The following is a 14,527-nucleotide window of genomic DNA, read 5'->3' on the forward strand; positions in this document are numbered from 1 at the left end:
TTATTATTCTTTAGAGACCTTTCCATAGAGGCCCACATGCAGCTTTCTCTTTTTTCCTTCCCACCTTCCCCGCTGGCTTCCCTTCCTCCCTCTCTTCTATCCTTTCTTATTTTCCTCCCAGAAATAAGTTTTGGGTTTTTCACTCATACTTCGTAGAAAGCGAAGGGGAAAAGTTTTTTTTTTTTAATTGTATGCTTTTTCAAATCAGAAAATTCGACTAAAACAATACCCACGTCTGTTCCTTTAAAGTCATTTACATTTTTTCTTCTTCTTTTTTTTTTTTTTTTTTTGAGATGGAGTTTCACTCTTTTGCCCAGGCTGGAGTGAAGTGGTGTGATCTTGGCTCACTGCAACCTCTGCCCACCCGGGTTCAAGTGATTCTCTTGCCTCAGCCTCCTGAGTAGCTGGGATTATAGGTGCCCACCACCACACCCGGCTAATTTTTGTATTTTTAGTAGAGACAGGGTTTTGCTATGTTGACCAGGCTGGTCTCGAACTCCTGACCTCAGGTGATCCACCTGCCTGGGTCTCCCAAAGTGCTGGGATTGCAGGCATGAACCACCATGTCTGGCATTTTTTGGTTTTTTGGATTATATAAATAATACCTTCCGGTTACAGCAAAATTAAGCAATGTGTGAACATTGAATTAACAAAGACTTATACAGTACTTACTGTGTGCTAGGCCCTCATCTAGGTGCTTTAAATATTGACTTGTTTAATTAAATACTCATAACAAGCCTGTGAGTTAGGTCTTATAAATTCGTTTTACTTGTGGGGAAACTGAGACACGAAGAGATTAAGTAAATGTCATAGTTAAAAGGCAGCTGAGCTGGCCTTCAATTCCAACTCGTCTGGTTCCAGAGCTCACTCTGCTCCATGGCCTGTCTTCAGACTCAAAAGACACTAGAGACACAGAAAACTCGTGTCCTGCAGTAACCACGATTGACCTTATGGTGATCATCCTTTCATAATATTTTTGTGTGTATATTTATGAACAAACACATATTTTTATAAAAGTAAAACCTACAACTATACAACATATATACACACATATATGTAAAATCAAGGGGCTTTTTTTGGTCATAAATTTCACAAAAATGAGATTATCTTATATATATGTACTCCTCTGCATCTTGCATTTCTAGTTTAACAGTTTCATAAAATTCCTCCAAGTCAATTAGTGTAGCTCTAGCTGATGCTCTAGTACCTGCATGATATTCCTTGGTCCAATATACCTCAATTTATTTAACCATTCCCCTGCTAATGTGTATTTACCTTGTTTCCAGGATTTGGGGGTACCACAATTATGCTGAGATAAACATCTGAGTGCATACTTCTTTTTGTATTGGTAATTTTATATCTAGGTGTTAGGAGGCTTTTAAAAAAAACAGATTTTGCCAGATTGCCTTCACAAAAAGCTGAACAATTCACATATTCATGAACAGTGAATGAGGATCCCGTTTTCCTGACAGTCTTACCAGCAGTAGGTGAAAGTCCTTTGTAATTTTTGTTGATAACATTGGTGCACAGTGGCAACTCATTTTTCGTTTAATGTGTTTTCTCCCTGACTGCTAGCAAGTTGAAAGACCTGTTGTTGTTGTTGTTCTGCTAGGACATTTAGATTTGCTGTTCTGTGACTTGCCTGCTTATATCTCTACCCATTTTTCTACTAATCATCTTTTGTCAGTTATAATTAATATAGTTCTTTGTACTTAATATACCCTTCAGCTGTTCGCTCCATTATACATTTTCCCCAATCCATTATTTGTACTTTACTTTTGCATGTCTTATACTTCACCTTTTAAAATTTCTTAATATTTATAAAAATCAAATCTGACTAATTTTTATAATAGCTTATAGGCTTCCTGCTTCATCAATCTCCAACTTGTACCTATTATCTCCTATATTATCTTCTAAGGTTTCATCCTTTTATTCTTTACCTTTAAGATTTTGATCCATCTGAAATTTATTTGTATATAAGATGAGAGGCAGGAACCAAAATTATTCTTTCCCAATGCATAGCTGATTTTGCCTATATTACTTATTAAATAAACCACTGTTCTGTGATAAATTAAAATATATTTTTTATATATTAAATTCTCACAGGCTGCAGAATCTATTTTGGGGTACTGTATTCTACATAGTTCCACTTATCTTTTTGCCTGTTTCTATGATAATATTATGCTGCTTTTATTACAGAGACTTCACTTCTGTTTTAACATTTTCTAAGGTCCTTTTTTCATATTTTCTTGACTATTCTTGAACATTTATTCTTCCATGTGAGCTTTAAGTTTATTTAATCCAATTTAAGCACACATATCAATGTCCTCATTTGGATTGCATTCAATTTTTATATTAACAGGAAAATTCATACTTTCATAATATTAAATTTTCTCATTCAGGAATGTAGTATATCTTTCTGTTTATGCATGGTTTATTTTATGTCCTCATATGGAACTGACCTCCATACATCCTTATCTGGAGCCATGAAGGGTAGGCTTGCCAGATCTTTTTCACTTAAGTCAACTCTGCAATAGGAGGACATCTCAGAGCACCTTTTGCATCTCCACGTGTTGTCCCTAATGGTAACTTGATCTTATCCCACTCTCTTGCCTCTTAGAAGACACTTCTATCCATTCTCATCTTTCATTGTTTCTTTGATCATGTCTGACTTTCTTGCACCGGTTCCTAATCTTCAGAATTCACTCAAATCTCTTCTTTTCATATGGTCACCACCTTCCACTTCTCCCCAGCTGCCTCCAGTGTGTGCTGCAAGACCTGTGTCCTGCAGTTGCTAACACATCCAACTCTCCCTGGGGAGTGAATCAGCAGCCCAAGCATTGTCCTAGTGAACTGCTTTCAGTGATCCCTGACCTAGAATCACAAGAGGCTTGGGGAGTGGGGTGGCTCTGACACTGTAGGCCCCCAGAAGGACCCCTCACCGACACGTTGTTCCTGCCACTGTCCTCCAGTGTTCTCATGTGGGGTTCTCATGTGGGCCTCTGGGCTGCTGTTTCCTGGGCTGCCATAGAGCCTTACAGCTGCCATTTACTGCTTTCAGGATCTTGAACATTTGTCTCCCAAGTTTTCTGACACTAAGTGCGTCTTCTGAGTATATTCCCATTGTCACTAACATTCGGAACTTTGGGTCTTGTCAAATTGCTTCAATTTTGGATATCTGTGTCACTGGAGAAGTGAATCAAGCTAAATGAAGAATGCCCTTATTTTTTCTTGTATGTTCTCTCTCTGCAAAGAGGAGAATGGTCTTTCCCATTATTGTGCTTTCTGAGACGCACCTAGTGGATGATCCAAATGGTCCTCGATTCCAAGTAAAATGGCAAAGATCCACATGTAGCTGGATCCCACCTGTGATTGCAATCTTTTCATGCTCTCAGATTCCACCCCACCTCAGTGTTTGAAAAGAAAAAAATTTCAGACCAAGAAGCAGCTTCTCCGCTCCTTCTGGAATCCCTACCTCGTTCAGCCCCTCTGCCTCCACTCCTGCCTCCACCATGTCCATCAGGGTGACCCAGAAGTCCTACAAGGTGTCCACCTCTGGCCCCCAGGCCTTCAGCAGCTGCTCCCACACAAGTGGGCTCGATGCCAGCATCAGTTCCTTCAGTTTCTCCGAAGTGGGTAGCAGCAGCTTCCAGGCTGGCCTGGGCAGAGGCTATGGTGGGGCCAGCAGCATGAGAAGCATCACTGCCGTCATGGTCAACCAGAGCCTGCTGAGCCCCCTCAACCCGGAGGTGGACTTCAACATCCAGGCCATGCATCCAGGAAAAGGAGCAGATCAAGATGCTCAACAACAAGTTTGCTTCCTTCATTGAGAAGGTACCGTCCCTGGAGCAGCAGAACAAGATGCTGGAGACCAAGTGGAGCCTCCTGCAGCAGCAGAAGACGGCTTGGAGCAACATGGACAACATGTTGGAGAGCTACGTCAACAACCTTATGCAGCAGCTGAAGACTCTGGGCCAGGAGAAGGTGAAGCTGCAGTCAGAGCTCGGCAACATGCATGGGCTGGTGGAGGACTTCAAGAACAAGCATCAGGATGAAATCAATAAGCCTACAGAGATGGAGAATGAATTTGTCCTCAGATGTGGATGAAGCTTACATGAACAAGGTAGAGCTGGAGTCTCTCCTGGAAGGGCTGACTGATGAGATCAACTTCCTCAGGCAGTTGTATGAAGAGGAGATCCAGGAGCTGCAGTCCCAGATCTCGGACACGTCTGCAGTGCTATCCATGGACAACAGTTGCCCCCTGGACATGGACAGTATCATCGCTGAGGTCAAGGCTCAGTATGAGGTGATCGCCAACCGCAGCCTGGCTGAGGCTGAGAGCATGGACCAGATCAAGTATGAGGAGCTGCAGATGCTGGCTGGGAAGCGCTGGGACAACCTGCGGCATGCAAAGACTGAGATCTCCGAGATGAACCGGAACATCAGCTGGCTCCAGGCTGAGACTGAGAGCCTCAAAGGTCAGAGGGCTTCCCTGGAGGCTGCCATCGCAGATGCAGAGCAGCACGGGGAGCTGGCCATTAAGGATGCCAACACCAAGCTGTCTGAGCTGTAGGCCGCCCTGCAGCGGGCCAAGCAGGACAGGGTGCGGTAGCTGCGTGGGTACCAGGAGCTGATGAACATCAAGCTGGCCCTGGACATCGAGATCACCACCTACAGGAAGCTGCTGGAGGACAAGGAGAGCCACCTGGAGTCTGGGATGCAGAACATGTTTATCCATACGAAGGCCACCAGTGGCTATGCAGGTGGTTTGAGCTCAGCCTATGGGGGCCTCACAAGCCCCGGCCTCAGTTACGGCCTGGGCTCCAGCTTTGGCTCTGGCATGGGCTCCAGCTCCTTCAGCCACACCAGTTCCACCAGGGCCATGGTTGTGAAGATCAAGACCCACGATGGGAAGCTGGTGTCCGAGTCCTCTGACGTTCTGCCCAGGTGAACAGTTGCAGCAGCCCCTCCCAGTCTGCCCCTCCTGTGGCTGCCCCAGAGCCCAGGAGGGAGGCTGCTGTGCAGGGGAGCAAAGGGAACAGGAGATCCATCTGAGGCTCACCCCTAGCTCTCAGCCCACCCATGGGGAAGTTTACTGCCTGGGGATAACCCTTGCCCATGCCTCCAGCTACAAAACAATTCAATTGCTTTTATTTTTGTCCAAAATAAAACCTCAGGTAGTTCTTTCAAAAAAAAAATCTCAGTCCCACAAGGGCCCATTAGTCTCATTCTGTAGGCCAATGAGGATTTTCTTCATATTTTCAATGTGCTAAGAAGAATCTGCAGACTGTTAGGACATATATAGACAGATGAAAATACTCACACAAGGAGTAAGAAAATCTTCAGAGGAGCCAAATTTGCGAAGCAAGAACTGTGCCCCTCCCCAGTTCTAAGTCAACAACCACCCCATTAAGAGTCTATCTTAATTCTGGGGTCGTTAGCAGATTTCCTTTCTCCTACTCTTATTTGTTCATTTTATGGAACATGGTAGTCTGCCTTTTTTTCATGTCTAAATTCGTTTCCTGTTGAGAAACTTCATAACCATGGCACAATAGTAATCATCTTGCATAAGTTACTTAGCTCCTTTCTGCTCTTGTTTCCTCATCTCCAAAATAAGAATAAAAATAGTACTTCTTTTATAAGGTTGTGTTGAGGATCAAAATAGCTAATATATGTTAAGCCCTTGGAACACTTCCCAGACTATAATCACTGCTATATAAATGTTTGCCATCATCCTTCTTGGATGGTTTCAATGTCCCTTGGTTACCTTTGCCAGGACTTTTTTTTTTTTTTTTTTTTGAGATGGAGTCTTGCTCTGTTGCCAGGCTGGAGTGCAGTGGCACGATCTCGGCTCACTGCAACCTCTGCCTCCTGGGTTCAAGCAATTCCCCTGCCTCAGCCTCCCGAGTAGCTGGGACTACAGGCTTGTGCCACCACACCCAGCTAATTTTTTGTATTTCAGTAGAGACAGGGTTTCACCATGTTGGCCAGGATGGTCTAAATCTCCTGACCTCATGATCCTCCTGCCTTGGGCTCCCAAAGTACTGAGATTACAGGTGTGAGACAACGCGCCTGGTCCCTAGGACTCTTATTTTCTAAATCCTATTAGAACATTAGAACATCTTTTTTTTTTTTTTTTTAAGAGTCAGGATCTCACTCCGTCATCCAGGCTGGAGTGTGGTAGCACAATCATAGCTCACTGTCGCCTGTAACTCCTGGGCTCTAGTGATGCTCCCACCTCAGCCCCACTGAGTAGCTGAGACTACAGGTGTATGCCACTACATGGGGCTAATGTATTAATTTTTTTTGTAGGGATGGAATCTTGCTATGTTGTCCAGGCTGGTCTTGAACTCTTGGCTTCAAGAGATCACCCCATATCAGCCTCCCAAAGAGTTGGGATTTCAGATGTGAGCCACTGCACCAGCCCTATTAGAACATCTTTCTAAATTACATAGGAATGTACAAAAACAAAAGATAAGAACCTGTAGAACCTTAAAACATTTTCATGGTCCTCGTAAGGTCCTTCATATTCAGGAGAGCAGGCATTGCAACATTTAAAGCCTATCTCCAAGGAAGAGACTTTTGCCCAAAGTCTATATAGACTAAGGTTCTGTCTACATTATAATGTCTTCTTCTCAAATCACCTCCTTGACTTCACATTACCATAATAATCTACATCCCATTATCAACTTTTGGCTTTTAGCGAGATAGGCTGTTTTGCAAAAGAGGAAGGCAATGGGAGGCTTTCGATGTTACTTTTCAGGACTAGTTTTCCTTATCTTCTTCCTGTTTGGCCCCTGGGATCTTATCTGCCTTTAAGTGTTATAATAATTCCAAGTGCATTAGAGTATCCAATATGTCACTGAAATCTACATCTCCCCTGATATTAACCATACACTAAATAAAAGCAGCACATAATAAAATCATCCACATCCCAAAATAGAAAAATCACCCAAAGTGTTTAAATTTTACATAGGGAGTAAGTTGTATCACACTCGATGCTAACCATGTTTATAACCATTTATGCTTACACATATGTCATTTCAACAGCTATGATTGAGCTTCTGCTCCACGTATGTCGGGCACTAGGCTGGGCACTAGCAACATACTGGAACAATAACGGGGTGGTTCTGCTGGGGAGGCAGCTAAGACAGACCAAATAGTGGGAGTCCCAGAGGTTTACTCAATAATCATGATAATGAATATATGCAAACCTTCCAACTGAGTTCAGTGTTCCAGGTAAAAAGGAATGTAATACGAAAAGCTGACCTGGGCTTGGGGGTTCATGGAAAATTTCTTTAAGGAAGAGACGTATGACAAATAAAGAATTGTGAAGTTACGCAAGGTAAGAGAAGAAAGAACATATCATGAAGCTAGATCAGGAAGTGCAAAGGCCCTATGGTGGGAAAGAAGATGGCCAGTAAAAGATGTGTGAGTCATTGATGAGACAGGAACCACTGGCAGAAGACAGGATTTATGGGGGAAGAGCCTCAGTTCAGTCTGCGACATGAGGTGTCTGAAATACCTTTGAGACATATCAAGGGAAAATATGAAATAGGTGGTTGGATATATACATCTGGAACTCAAAGGAAATGTCTGAGCCAAAGATATAACTGTATATAAATAGCTTATAGATAGCAGTTAAAATTAATGATCTTGGATACAGTTGCCTGGAAAGAAAGTATATAACGAAAAAAGACCGCCTTGACAGGCTTCACTTTTAATGGCTGAGTAGCAGATGAGCCCACCAAGTAGGTTAAGAAGAAGCAGCAGAGAGGTAGAAAGGACACCAGGAGAATGTGGTAGCACCCAAGGCAAGGGGAGGAAGAGCTGCAAGAAGGTGGAAGTGGTTAACAGTATTTAAGAATATTGCTGAATCATGTAGTAAAATAAGGTCTGAACATCATTGGATGTCCTTGAGGACAGGGAGATCACTATTGACTTTATCAGAGCTGGTTCAGGGGAGTGATTGTGGGAATGGGAGAGTGATGGGCCAGGACATTCTGCCTTAAATAGGTTGAGGAAAGACTGGGAGTTAAGAAAGTGGAGACAAAAATTTTACGCATCTCTTTCAAGAAATCTGGTTGTGAAGGAAAAAAGAGATATGCAGTGGTGGGATAAAAAGTGATTTGAGTAGCTGTTTGCCCGGATTGGCAAGCTGAGCCACCCCACCCTTCCCGTGCAGAGATCTGGGTGCAGAGGGGCCCTCTCCACTCCATGCCAGACAGATCTCCAGGCATTCAGAGCGTCTACTCACTGGAACAGCAGTCTGAGTTACCCCAACCTTCCTGTGCAGAGATCCTGGTGCAGGAGGCCCTCTCCACTCTACACCCAGGCAGCATCTCCATGCATCTGCAGCACCCACCCTCCTGGGTTAGGAGTTTAGGCTGCCCCCAATCTCCATGCAGAGAACTCAGGACTGCAGCTCCATGCCGAGGCACACCTCTGGGTGTGAGGTGGCCATCCACTGGATTCTCCCTCAGTGCTGGTGCTTGTGCCTGCCATCAGGGAACCTGTAGGTGGACCTGCCTGGTCTGGCCCTGCCCGTCTTGCTTCCTCCCCTCCACTGGGGCTGAGGAGGGAGCTCACACCACTGTGCATTCCATGAATCAACCCATTACCTGAGGCAAAAAAGAGCTTCTTCCAGTAAATAAGGATCACATATATTCCCAGCCACATAGCACTTTTTTTGAGACAGGTTTTCACTCTGTCACCCTGAGTGCAGTGGTGTGATCATGGCTTACTGCAGCCTTGACCTCCTGGGCTCAAGCAATCATCCCACCTCCCTGTACTAAGTAGCTGGGACCACAGGCACATGCCACCATGACCAGAAATTTTTTTCATTTTTTTGTAGAGATAGGGTCTCACTATGTTGCCCAGGCTGTTCTTGAACTCCTGGACTGAAGGGATCCTTCTTCCTCTGGCTCCCAAAGTGCTGAGATTACAGGCACCACGAGCCACCGTGCCGGGCCACACAGCCAGCTCTTACCCATAAGTGCCATCTATTGGCTTGCAAGTCAAATTGCACAGCCCAATATAAAACCTGGTGACAGAAGTGCATAGTGCTATACCAGCAAAGCCAAAAGACCCTACCTAGCATTCTCTACAGTCACATGCTCTGCGGTGGGGAGGAAGGAAAGGGAAAGAAGAAAAAACAATAATATTATTGGAAAAAAGAAAGAAAAATAAAAAATTCTACCTGCATGAAAACAGTTACTAAAATTAGAAAGGCAAGCATCTCTAGATGAAAAGGAACTAGTGCAAGAAACCTGGCAAAATCTGAATATAGTGACACTACCAAAGGATCACACTGGCTCCACAGCAATAGTCCCTAACTAAAATGGAAACTCAGAAACAATAGATAGCGAAATAATTCAAGGCATGGATTGCAAGTAAGCAGCAATGAGATCCAAAACAAGGTTGAAAATCAACAAAAAGACACTTCTAAAGCAATCCAGGAAAGGAAGGAGGAGATAAACATCTTTAAAAGAAATCAACCAGAATTTCTGGAACTGAAAAACTCACCTAAGGAATATCAAAATACAATTGAAATATTTATGAATAGACTGCACCAAGCAGAAGAAAGAATTTCAAAGCTTGAAGACTGGTGTTTTGAACTACCCAGTTAGATAAAAATAAAGAGAAAAGAATTTTTTAAAATGAACAAAGTTTTCAAGAAATATTGGATTATGTAAAGTGACCAAAATTATGAATTACTGGACATTAACAATAGATACAGAAGAAAACAACCACAAAAACATTTGAGGCAGTAATTCAAGAAAAGTTCCTAATCTTGCTAGAGAGATAGATATCCAGATACAAGAAATCTAGAGAACACACGTGAGAGAGTATACAAAATAAACATCATGAATGCATATAGTCACCAGGCTGCCCAAAGTCAATGCTAAAGAAAAAAATATTAAAGGCAGCAATAGAAAAAGGTCAGATCACATACAAAAAGAACCCCATCAGGCTAACAGCAGATTTCGCAGAAGAAACCTTATAAGCTGGGAGAGATTGGAGGCCTATTTTCAGTATTCTTAAAGAAAAGAAATTCCAACCAAGAATTTCATATCTTGCCAAACTAAGCTCTACAAGCAAAGGAGAAATAAAATATTTTCCAGACAAGCAAGTGCTAAGGGAATTCATTACCACTAGACCTTCCTTACAAGAGATCCTTCAGGGAGTTCTAAACATGAGGACAAAATAATGATACCTACTACCACAAAAACACACATAGCCCACAGACCCTATAAAGCAACCACACTATGGAAACTACAAGGTAAGCAGCTAACAACTTCCTAACAAGATCAAAACTTCACATATCAATATTAATTTTGAATGTAAATGGTCTCAATGCTCCACTTAAAAGGCACAGAGTGGCAAATCGGATTTAAAAAAATAAGACCCATTCATTTTCTGTTTTCAAGAGGCCTATCTCACATGAAATGGCACTCACAGGCTCAAAGTAAAGAGTTGGAGAAAAAATCTATCATGCAAATGGAACACAGAAAAGAGCAGGGGTCGCTATTCTTATATCAGATAAAACAGACTTTAAACCAACAACAGTAAAAAATGACAAAGAAGGACGTTGCATAATGATAAAAGATTCAATTTAAAGAGGACTTAACTATCCTTAATATATATGTACCCAATATTGGAGCACTCAGATTCATAAAACAAGTACTTCTAGACCTATAAAAAGACTTAGACAGTCACACAACAATAGTGGGGGACTATCAATACCCCGCTGACTGCATTGACAGATTATCAAGGCAGAAAACCAGCAAAGAAACTCTGGACTTAAATTCAACGCTTGACTGATTGGGTCTAATAGACATCTACAGAAAACTCCACCCAACAACCTCAGAATATACATTCTTTTTATTTGCACATGGAACATACTCTAAAATCAACCACATGGTAGGTCATAAAGTAAGTCCTAATAAATTCAAATAAATCAAAATAATTCTAAATGTCCTCTCTGATCACAGTGGAATAAAAACAGAAATTAATACCAAGAAGTCTTTCAAAACCACACAATTACATAGAAAATAAACAATTTGCTCCTAAATGACTTTGGGATAAACAAATGAAGCAGAAATAAAAAATTATTTGAAATAAATGAAAACAGAGACACAACATACCAAAATCTCTGGGACAGAACAAAAGCAGCATTAAAACAAAAGTTTACAATGCTAAAGACCTACTTCAAAAAGTTAGAAAGATCTCAAATTAACACTCTAACATTACACCCAAAGGAACTAGAAAAACAAGAACAAACCAATCTCGATGCAAGCAGAGGAAAAGACATAACTAAAACCAGAACAGAACTGAACAACATTGACACCCCGAAATCCATGCACATAATCAACATAACCAAATATTTGTTCATTGAAAGGATAGATAAGATCAATTGCTGCTAGCTAGATTAGTGTAGAAATAAAGAGAGAAGATCCAAATAATCACAATCAGAAATGAAAAAGGTGGCATACAACCAATCTCACAGAAATACAAAAGATCCTCAGAGACTATTATGAACCTAGAGAAAATGGATAAATTCCTGGAAACACATGATCTGCCAATATTGAATCAGGAAGAAATTGAAAGCCTGAATAGACAAATATTGAGGTCCAAAATTGAATCAATTAAAAAAAAAAAACAAAAAACAAAAAAAACTACCTACCAAAAAAGCCCTGGACCAAGTAGATCCACAGCCGAATTCTATCAGACATTCAAAGAGGAGTTGGTACCAATCCTACTGAAAGTATTCCAAAAAATCAAGGAGGAAAGACTTCTCCCTAACTCCTTCTACAAAGCCAGCATCACTCTGATACTAAAACCTGGCAAAGACACAACAACAACAAAAAAGGAAAACTACAGGTCAATATCCCTGATGAACATAGATGGAAACATCCTCAAAAAATTACTAGCAAAGCAAATCTAGCAGCACATCAAAAAATTAATTTTCTATGATCAAGTAGGCTTCATTCCTGAGGTGCAAGGTTGGTGCAACATATACAAATCAATAAATCACATAAACAGAACTAAAAGCAAAAACCATATGATCATCACAATGTGGAAAATGTTTTTTAATAAAATTCAACATCTCTCCATGATTAAAACCTTCAAGAAACTATGATTAGAAGCAACATATGTCAAAATAATAAGAGCCATCTATGCAAACCCACAGCCAACATCATCCTGAATGAGCAAAAACTCAGACCATTTCCCCTGAGAACTAGAACCAGACAAGGATGCCCACTCTCACCACTCTTATTCAACATAGTACTAGAAGTCCTTGCCAGAGCAGTGAGGCAAGAGAAAAAAAACAGGCATCCAAATAGGAAAAAAAGTCAAACTACCTCTCTTTTCTCATGATATGATTATATACTTGGAAAACCCTAAAAACTCTACCAAAAGGCTCCTAGAACTGATAAACTTGTGATGATATTTCCATTCAACCCAGCAATCCCAATGCTGTGTATATAGCTGAGAGAAAAGAAATCATTCAACCAAAAAGACACATTCACTTGTATATTCACCACAAACTGATAAACCAAGAAAGAAAAGAAGAGAAAGAAAATAAAAACCTAGGAATACATCTAACCAAGGAGGTGAGCTACAAGTTCTACAAGGAGAACTACAAAACACTGCTAGAAGAATCATAGATGACACAAACCAATGGAAAAACATTCCCTGCTCATGGTTTGGGAGAATGAATATGCTTAAAATGGCCACGCTGCCCAAAGCAATCTACAGATTCAATACTACTCCTATGAAGCTACCAACGTCATTTTTCACGGAACTGGAAAAAGCTATTCTAAAATTCATATGGAACCAAAAAAGAGCCAATATAGACAAAGCAACCCTAAGCAAAAAGAACAAAGCAGTAGACATCACATTACTTGACTTCAAACTGCACTGTAAGTTAACAGTCACCAAAACAGCATGGTACTTGTACAAAGACAGAAAGATAGGCCAATGGAACACAACAGAGAACCCAGAAATAAAGCCACATACCTACAGCCATCTGATCCTTGACAAAGTCGACAAAAATAAGTAATGGGGAAAGCACTCCCTATTCAACAAATAGTGCTGAGATAGCTGGCTAGCCCTATGCAAAAGAAAGAGACTGCCCCCCTCTCTTTCACCAAATACAAAAATTAATTCGAGATTATTTAAGGACTTAAATGTAAGACTTCAAACTACAAGAATCCTAGAACAAAACCTGGAAAATACCTTTCTGGACATCGGCCTTGGAAAAGAATTTATGACTAGGTCCTTAAAAGCAACTGCAACAAAACCAAAAGTTAACAAGTAGGACATAATTAAACTAAAGAGCTTCTGGACAGCAAAACAATCAATACAGTAAACAGACAACCTATAGAATGGGAGAAAATATTCACAAGCTATCCGTGTGATAAAGATCTAATATCCAGAATCTATAAAGAACTTAAGCAACTGAACAAGTAAAACCCAAATAACGCTATTTAAAATGGATAAAAGACGTGAACAGACATTCTCAAAAGAAAAAAAAAAAGCAGCCGACTGGGCACAGTGGCTCACGTCTTTAATCCCAGGACTTTGGGAGACTGAGGTGGGTGGATCACCTGAGGTGGGGAGTTCGAAACAAGCCTGACCAACATGGGGAGGTGTCTACTAAAAATACAAAATTAGCCAGACGTAGTGGCACGTGCCTATAATCCCAGCTACTTGGGTGACTGAGGCAGAAGAATCGCTTGAACTTGGGAGGTGGAGGTTGCGGTGAGCGGAGATCATGCCATTGCACTCCAGCCTGGACAACAAGAGGGAAACTCCGTCCAGAAAAGAAAAAAAAAAAAAAGAAAAGAAAAGAAAAGGAAAAAAAGGAAAGAAAAGCAGCCAACAAACATGAAAAAATTCTCTTCACTAATCTTCAGGGAGCTGCAAATCAATACCACAGTGAACTATCATCTCACACCAGTCAGAATGGCTATTACTAAAAAGTGAAAAAAAAAAAAAAAAGATGCTGGCAAGGCTGTGGAAAAAACAGAATACTTACACACTGTTGGTGGGACTGTACAATTAGTTCAGCCACAGTGTAAAGCAGTTTGGGGATTTTTCAAAGAAAACAGAACTACTACTCAACTCAGCAATCCCAATGCTGTGTATATAGCTGAGAGAAAAGAAATCATTCAACCAAAAAGACACATTCACTTGTATGTTCATCACAGCACTCTTCACAATAGCAAAGTCATGGAGTCAACCTAGGTGCTCATCAACAGTGTCTTGGTTAAAGCAAATGTGGTGCATATACACCATGGAATACTATGCAGCCATAAAAAGGAATGAAATCATGTCCTTTGCAGCAATATGCATGCAGCTGGAAGCCATTATCCTAAGTGAATTAACATAGGAACAGAAAACCCAATGTTACATGTTCTCACTTATAAGTGGGAGCTAAACAATGGGTACTCGTGGACACAAAGCAAGGAACAATAGACACTGGCAACTACTATAGGGGACAGGGAGGGAGTGGGGCAAG

The 14,527-nt window shown here is 41.2% G+C and overlaps 1 pseudogene; it reads left to right on the forward strand.

Moving 5' to 3' along the window:
• Window positions 1–494: 494 nt before the first annotated feature.
• Window positions 495–5,789, forward strand: LOC101002780 (annotated as a pseudogene).
• The last annotated feature ends 8,738 nt before the right edge of the window (window positions 5,790–14,527 follow it).

This window comes from Papio anubis, chromosome 4, assembly GCF_008728515.1.
Source record: "Papio anubis isolate 15944 chromosome 4, Panubis1.0, whole genome shotgun sequence".
NCBI lineage: Eukaryota > Metazoa > Chordata > Mammalia > Primates > Cercopithecidae > Papio > Papio anubis.